The following is an 8,303-nucleotide window of genomic DNA, read 5'->3' as shown; positions in this document are numbered from 1 at the left end:
ACTTCCACTGCATGTGAAATATCTAGCCTTGTACATACCATAGCATACATCAAGCTTCCTACAGATGAAACATAAGGTACCTGTTAGGATTAAACCATAGACAGAAATAACAATTACATGCAAATATAACCAATATTAGAAAATAATAGATCACACAGAAAAGAACACAAGACACCAAGATTTAACGTGGTTCACCCAAACCTTGGGCTACATCCACCAAATATAAAGTCCAATATTTTACGATCCAGTGATTACAACCCGATTACAATCCATAATCCCTTATAGCTCAATACTGCCACAAGAACCAATTTTCGCATCACCTTATAAAAAAATCCCTAACCCTAAGCCCTTTTATACAAATATTTTTACCACTTTAGGGTTATAATTAATAATTACATGTCGGACCAAAATTTTTTTTTGGGGCGATGCCCCGAGCCCCAAAGAATTTATGAAGTATGTACAATACTTTCCTGATCTGTTACCACAAACTAACAATCTCCCACTTGGGGACTGATTAAGCTCCACACTAAACAACAATCTTCCACTTGGAGACTGATTTTGTAGCTATGCTGCTATTCCATGAGGCTCCTACTGGATCAAACCACCCTGCACTCTGCTATTCTTTTATTCATGTTCAGTCTAGAAGACCAACCGAAGTTGAAGAGGAGTTCAACTTCTCCCTTGTTACTACCTTTGTAAACATATTTGCTACATTATCATTTGTATGTATCTTGCCCAACTTTAATTTTCCATCCTCCAAAATTGACCGAATGAAATGGTACCACAATTGTATGTGTTTGGTCTTTGAATGTAGAGCTGAATCTGAATTCTTTGCAAGATGAATGACACTTTGACTATCTGTAAACAAATAATTATCCTGCTGAGGGTCTCCCAATTCTTCCAAGAAGAACTGAAGCCATATCATCTCTTTGGCTACCTCTGTAGTAGCTACATACTCTGCCTTTGTAGTGGATAAAGCATTAACCTTTTGTAACCTAGAAACCCAACTCATGGCTGCCCCACCAATAGTAAAGATATAACCTGTAGTACTTTGCCTGGTATCAATAACCCCTGCCAAATTTGAGTCAACATAGCCCTGTAAATCAGTACTAGAGCCCCCAAAGTGTAAACAATTATTGGATGTTCCTCTTAGATATCTGAGAATCCATTTAACTAAATTCCAATGCTCAATTCCTAGATGACTCATATACCTGCTAACAACTCCCACTGCATGTGTAATATCTGGCCTGGTACATACCATAGCATACATCAAGCTTCCTACAGTTGAAGCATAGGGTACCTTGGAGATCTTATCATCCTCTTCTTGTGTCTTGAGACACATCTCGTTAGTCAACTTCAAATGACTAGGTAAAGGTGTGCTGATAGCTTTAGCATTCTCCATAGAGAAACGTTACAACACCTTCTCAACATAATCAACCTAAGATAGCATCAATTTTCTATTCTTCTTATCTCTATAAATCTTCATACCAAGGATTTGTTTTTTCGCCTCCAAATCCTTCATAACAAATGCATGTGCTAACTAGCATTTTAGCCCCTTAATATGATCCATGTTAGACCTAGCTACAAGTATATCATCAACATATAACCATAAAATAATGTAGTTGTCATCATCCAACCTCTTAAAATAAACACAATGATCTAAATGACACCTATTGTATCCATGCTTATGCATAAAATTGTCAAATTTCAGATACCATTGCCAAGGTGCTTGCTTCAAGCCATTTAAACTTTTCTTTAATTTGCACACTAAGTTCTCCTTACCTTTGACCTCAAAACCCTGTGGCTGAACCATATATATCTCTTCATCCAAATCATCGTGAAGGAAGTCTGTTTTAACATCAAGTTGCTCTAAATGCAAATCTTCAGTAGCCACAAGACTTAAAATAGTATAGATAGAAGTCATCTTAACAATAGGAGAAAATATCTCATCAAAATCATTGCCCTTTTTCTATGCAAATCCTTTCATAACCAACCTAGCTTTAAATATTTTCTTACCTCCATCCTCTTCTTTTAACCTATAAACCCACTTATTCTATAAAACTCTTTTATTTGCAGACAACTTGCACAAATCCCATATCTTATTCTTCAGCAAAGAGTCCATTTCATCTTTCATTGTAGACTCCCACAAAATCTTAGTATCCACCTGCACAACTTCATCATAACATTTAGGTTCACTAGCATCAGTAAGTAAAATAGAATACAAAGAAGGAAAAAATCTTTATGGAGGTCTAATTTGCCTTGTTGATCGTTTAACATTCACTAGTGTGTGTGGTATTTGTTGTTGCTGTTGTTGCACATCGTGAGGAATGGCTGGAACATCATCTTTTGGAGTATCATCCAACACTACATAATCATCTTCTTTCTTCTCATGTTGCTGCAACAAATCTTTGCACAACACTTTCTCATTGAATATGACATCCTTGCTTCTTACAATTTTATGATTTTCAAAATCCCAAAGCCTATAACCAAATTCATTAATGCCATATCCAACAAATACACATTTCTTTGACTTAGCTTCCAACTTGGTTCTATTTTTAGAATCTATGTGAGCAAAAGCTTCACAACTGAAGGTCTTGAGAAAAGAATAACTCACCTTCTTACCAGTCCATGCTTCATCTGGAATACCACAACTAAAAGCAGTAGAGGGACCTCTATTAATCAAATATACAACAATATGTTAGAAATGCTTTAGAATAATTGAGAGTGGGGGGGGGGGGGGGTGAATCAATTATTCAAGGTCCAAATGTCCTACTCAAACTTTTGACTAAGTATAGTGAGCCCATTCAATCGTTTATTCATCCAAGCTTTAACTTTTCTAACTAGCAAGTTACTGTAAATCAAAATGCAAGCATAACACATAGAGGATCAACACATAACACAATGATTTACGTGGAAACCTAATTTGGGAAAAACCACCAATAACATGCTATTCAATTCTCACTCTTCTAAAGTGATGCCCTATGAAAGGGCTGCCCTGTTAAAGGCTTACAACACACTATTAAATGTGACCTTGTTAGAGGATTTAACCACCCTGTTAGAAGTGGGCCTAGTTAGAGGACTTTAGAAGATTCACTTGGAATGTTACCCTGATAAAGGATTTATAAATGGCTGTTAAGCCAAACTAAGTCCATAGGATTTTTTTTTAAAATCTAATACAATTGCCACTAGTAAATTTAGCCCTAAATTTCGACGAGAAAAGGTCAAATAGACGACTAAAACTGTTGTCAATCTTTTTTCGTCGATTTTTCGTCATAGTAATTTTTCATCAAAATTTTGACATTAAAAAGGTCGACTTACTAACGAGAGGTTCGTCAATTTTCTTAGTCTAGCCTGAACTCTTATTTCATCATTTGTGTCCATTGTTGGTCGAAATTTTGACGAAAGTTTTTGGTCAAAATTTTGACCAATTATGGTAAAATTTAATTTAATTTTTTTTTAATTTTAAAATAAAATAAAATATATTGGTAAAAATTATGTGTTTTAGATCTTTGTAATATCCAATGAATTCAATTTTCACCCAATACAATTCTTTATTTTAACTTTTTTTAATACCAAATAAATTCAATTTTCACCCAATGAACTAGGAGTTATGACCACACAAATTTGGGGTACCAATATTAAATATTTTCTAGCTTTTCTTTTTACTGTTGTAACTAATCCTTCCTAATCCTGCTGTCCATTTAAACTTCCAAGGAGGAAACATGTGGAAACTCTTTGGATTCTGACAAGAACCATAGTTTAGAAGTTCACTAATTTTTTCTAGTAATGTACATGCATAATTTGAATCAATGAGGCAAAGTTGAAGACATGCATCTCTTCCACAAGGTTTGTCAATTTATATCTTAAAACTGTATCCTTATAGCTACATGAGTCTTAAGACAATCCAAATATCAAAATAATAACAAAGTAATCATAAAACATATGATGCTAATTTGTAAGACATCACATTGTCCAACAGTTGCATAAATTTGATGCGACTTCCTAATAACACAGGGAAAATGAAATTGAATATATTAACTATAGAAATGTGCATGTATTCTGTCAAACTAATTCTTTATTCAACTGCCCATAGCCTACATCAACTCCATAGACAAAAGATGCACCATGCTGAAGCAAGCAATCTGTGAAGCCATCTGTGGAAAGACCAGAGTCTAATGCAACTTTTCCAGCAACATCAATATTTAATTGCTCGAGTGCTCCCTCCAACTTGTATCCTGCTCTGCCAATGGTTTTCTTGTTACAAGGATGTCTGATGTGAAGAGAAAATCCTATGGCATATACAATGAAAATATGTTGTCAGCTACTACTAAAGTCAAGAGTATTAAGGATAATCACCTACATACGTATTTTGGAACTTCAGCAGTGATTTCAATGGAAGCCTTCTCTGAAACAGACATCCTAGCCTTGCCTGCCACTTGCCCATCAACTAAAACATTGCCTGCAAAAGACAAAATATTACAAATTTTAAGAAGACAATATATTAGGTTTCCAATTCATGTTAATGGAGGCTACTATAATATATAAAATCTATTAAGTATTGATTCCAGCATGGAGAGTTATTCATATTAATAGAACTAAAGAGGAGATAATATTAAGTTGTAGATATTGATTTCATCAAATCCTACTAGATATTTGATTTCGAGGTGGAAGACAACTTATGCAAAAGAAAATTACATATTATAACTTTACTTTGCCTTATCCCCTGAGTATAGATTTCAGATAAAAGAAAATGTATTCTTACAAAGTTAAAAATTACCATCAAATCATGTTGCATTTGTGAAACTGATGCAACTTGAATTGCAACTTCCTTATCAATAGTGGTACCAAAGATGCCAACGTTGTTCACCTACAATAAATCATTTGAGAAAGTCAATTAAAAGTCCTATATTCCTAAATGAAGTGGGCATATTGTCTACTGAAAAGTAGAAACACAAGTTTGGTGTAATTTGAGGTTCTAGATGACTAAATAGAGAAGATAATGAGAGTTATTTAAGGCAGAATAATACCAAGATGTCTAGACCACCATAATTATCCTTGAGCCACATTGAAAATTCTAAAATACTCTGCAAGCTCTCTATATCTAGCTCACGGAATACAACATTGTTGAGACCCTCATCATGAAGGTTTTTGGTGGCTCTTAATCCTCTACTGAGATCTCTTGAAGTGAGAACAATAGTCAAACCATTTTTTGCCAATCGACGTATAATTTCAAAACCTATTCTTTTGTTTGCCACTGTGACCACAGCTATAGTATCCTTAGTCCACCATCTGCATTCAACATTTATTGTCCCAAATAATTCTTTCAGCTTCCAAAAAAATGTTTGTAGAACATAATGAAATGTGACTACTTTTTCAAAACCATTTTGTAACATCTAAAAAAGTTTAGAGAATGTAATGAAACATTATTTCCCATATCATTCTTTTGACATCTAAAAATTTTGCAGAATATAATGTTTCTTTTAACATTACCATTACATTTCATATCATTCTTTTAACACGTTAGAAAAAATAACAAAGCACAAGTTTTCTATCCATATCATTGTGCCAACATTCCAAAAGTTTTGAAGAACATAATAAAACAACTTTTATTATTTTCATATCATTCTTTTGCCAATTAAAAACGTACTGCATAAACATAACTAGTTTTTTCAATATCACTTTTCTGAACTCAACTATTCTTTTCCAAATAAGTTTTCTAAAACACCTAAAAAGTTTTCAGAAGATAATGAAACACAAATAGTTTTTTACATAACATTTCTTTAACACCCTACAAAAAAATTAGGGAACATAATGAAACTTAAATATTCTATTCCCTGTGAACACCCACAACATCCAAAGCATTTGGCCTGTGGAATCACGATCATCAGTAAACTGCATCACGATATGCTGCGAAGGAATTCAAGTGTAGAGATTCTAAATATTTTAGGAAAAATCAAGGAAACCCTTACACCATGTTTAGGAATGCAAAAAGCCATGTTTTAATTTTTGTTAACTTCATCAAAAGTTTATTGTCGTTGTCTATTGTTTTGCTGCTAAGTTATGCTATGTGTGGCCTGTGGTCAAATGAATTCTTTCTATCATTTCCTTTTTTGATTGTTCTCTATTGAAACATCTTTGGAAGTATTTTCTTCCATCTTTGATGGCATGCTTCAACAAGACTACTATGTAATGGTGAGATATTGTGTTTGGATCTATTAATTTTGATGATAAACTTGTTTTTGCCCAAACTGCAGTTAATTCTCTCCACTAAAATCTTATTGTTTATTTGAATGGAAAGGATTAAATATGTGTTATAGGACAAAAAATATTATTGGGTGACTTCTCCAGAGAAGTTATCATCTCCACTATGTCTTTTTAGGTAAAAAGATGCCATGAAGATGCGAAGAAGTTTGTTAAAGTGAGACCCTTCCATTCCAAATCTCATTCCTAAAGTGTGGGGCAATGTTGAGGAGCTGATTCTTAGAACATAAGCCATGAATAAGATGGATGGCTAATGCATGAAGTAGATTTTGAAGATAAAAGAACTTCTAGCAGTTTTACTCTAGCATATGTGGATGCAGTTTGTTTAAGAGAAAAACAAGAAGGCTCCTCGTGACGTGGGTATTCTGGATGCAGCTAAGTTTTAGCAGACTTTAGTAGATAGCTCCTTCGACAATGGAAATGTGGATGATGCATCTACTCTATTTCCAGATGTTATTGTTAGCAGTTAGTACCTATCCTGAGAGGTGGGTTAGGAAGTGTAGAGAGTTCAAAACCAAATTTCTAGAGAAATGCTAAAGTTACTCAAACCTATTAAGAAGGCAATGAAAAATAAAAGGGGGAATAATTCTTATAGTTACTACTTTTGTTGTTCTTCTGTGTTGTATCTTGGTTCATAGTTTCTTACCATTTTGTGTAAATCTACCAGATATGTGTACTCAATCTTTTTAAAGCTCTCTAGGATCTGGTCTTATTGGTCTCTCTACTATTATTTGAACTTATGCTCTGTGGGAGATAATTTTGGTTATATTTTTTATGAGTTGCTTGCAATAGCTATCTTTGTGCACTTCACTCCAATATTTTGAAAAAAATCAAAGTTATGTTTGATACGAAAATGCCAAAAAAATTGATTTAGAAAGAGAAGATACCATGAACTTTTCTTTTTGGACTTTGACACAGTATTTGGTCTGCAAAATTTTCTGAACTCTAGATTTACCTTTTTGAATTCCATTTTATAAAACACATTTTATATAAGTGCACAAATGAATGTATGTTTGCATCCATGCATGTGTCTTCAAAAATTAACATAGATGTAAATGATCGTAGGTAAAGGAAGGCATGCTCTTTTACCTTAATGCATTTCTTGGCCTTTGGCTCCTTGTCGCTTTCTTCTGAGCTTTCATCCTCCTTAGAGCTGCTCCCCTCAACTTTTTTTGTTGGTTGCTGCATTTTAGTGACCTAAAAATATGAAACACCACAGTAATTATTAGGATTATGAAACATACAAGAATATATTACGTGCACATTAATCAACTGCACAGTGAGATTTTTTAGACTACACTAAATGTAAGACCACAACTATAATATACCCAAATTCAAGACTGACAAATCCATGTATGATATTACAAGTTTTAATTAGAGATTTGAAACTTGTATGATCTCCAAGAGGAGCCCAATCTTTATATTCCAATATCCTAAGGAGGTCCTCTTACTCCATGCGATTATTTAAGCCAATAGGTACAAAGACCATATGAAGACATAGAATGCTAACCAAACATTTTCTAAGCAAATGGATAAAGATCATAATGACATGTCAACAACGAGATATCCTAATCCCTATAGGAGCATTGTTCAAATATAAGGTAACCAATATAATGTATGAAGTGGTCAAACACAAAGTGGCGAAGTCTAAAATCCATGTACAAAGATGATATCCCCATTGGATCATTATGGTGACATAAGCTAATATTATTACTCAAATTCAAGAAGATAATGATGATACCAAGTATTGAGGACTAGCGATCTGTACACTGCTTGATGGTCAACTAGCACATTGATCCCAATCAGTTTATTAATAAAAAAATGGAGCTACAATGAAAAATTACCTCATTATAAGAAGAGAAAAATCATGTGGGCATCTATAAACTCCACCAATATCCATACTGCTATTTCCAATGTCAAAAGGTAATAAGGGATGAAGAAAGACAAATGTGACATCATACCAGAATGCTACAAGAAAAATATAATGTTCACAGCCAAATTTAAATATTTTCCATATAATTTAGAAACATTTTGACTAGGAA

Source organism: Cupressus sempervirens, chromosome 10 (assembly GCF_028749045.1).
Source record: "Cupressus sempervirens isolate cs-2001-9-10 chromosome 10, ASM2874904v1, whole genome shotgun sequence".
NCBI classification, from domain to species: domain Eukaryota; kingdom Viridiplantae; phylum Streptophyta; class Pinopsida; order Cupressales; family Cupressaceae; genus Cupressus; species Cupressus sempervirens.
Note: the sequence above shows the minus strand (reverse complement) of the source record.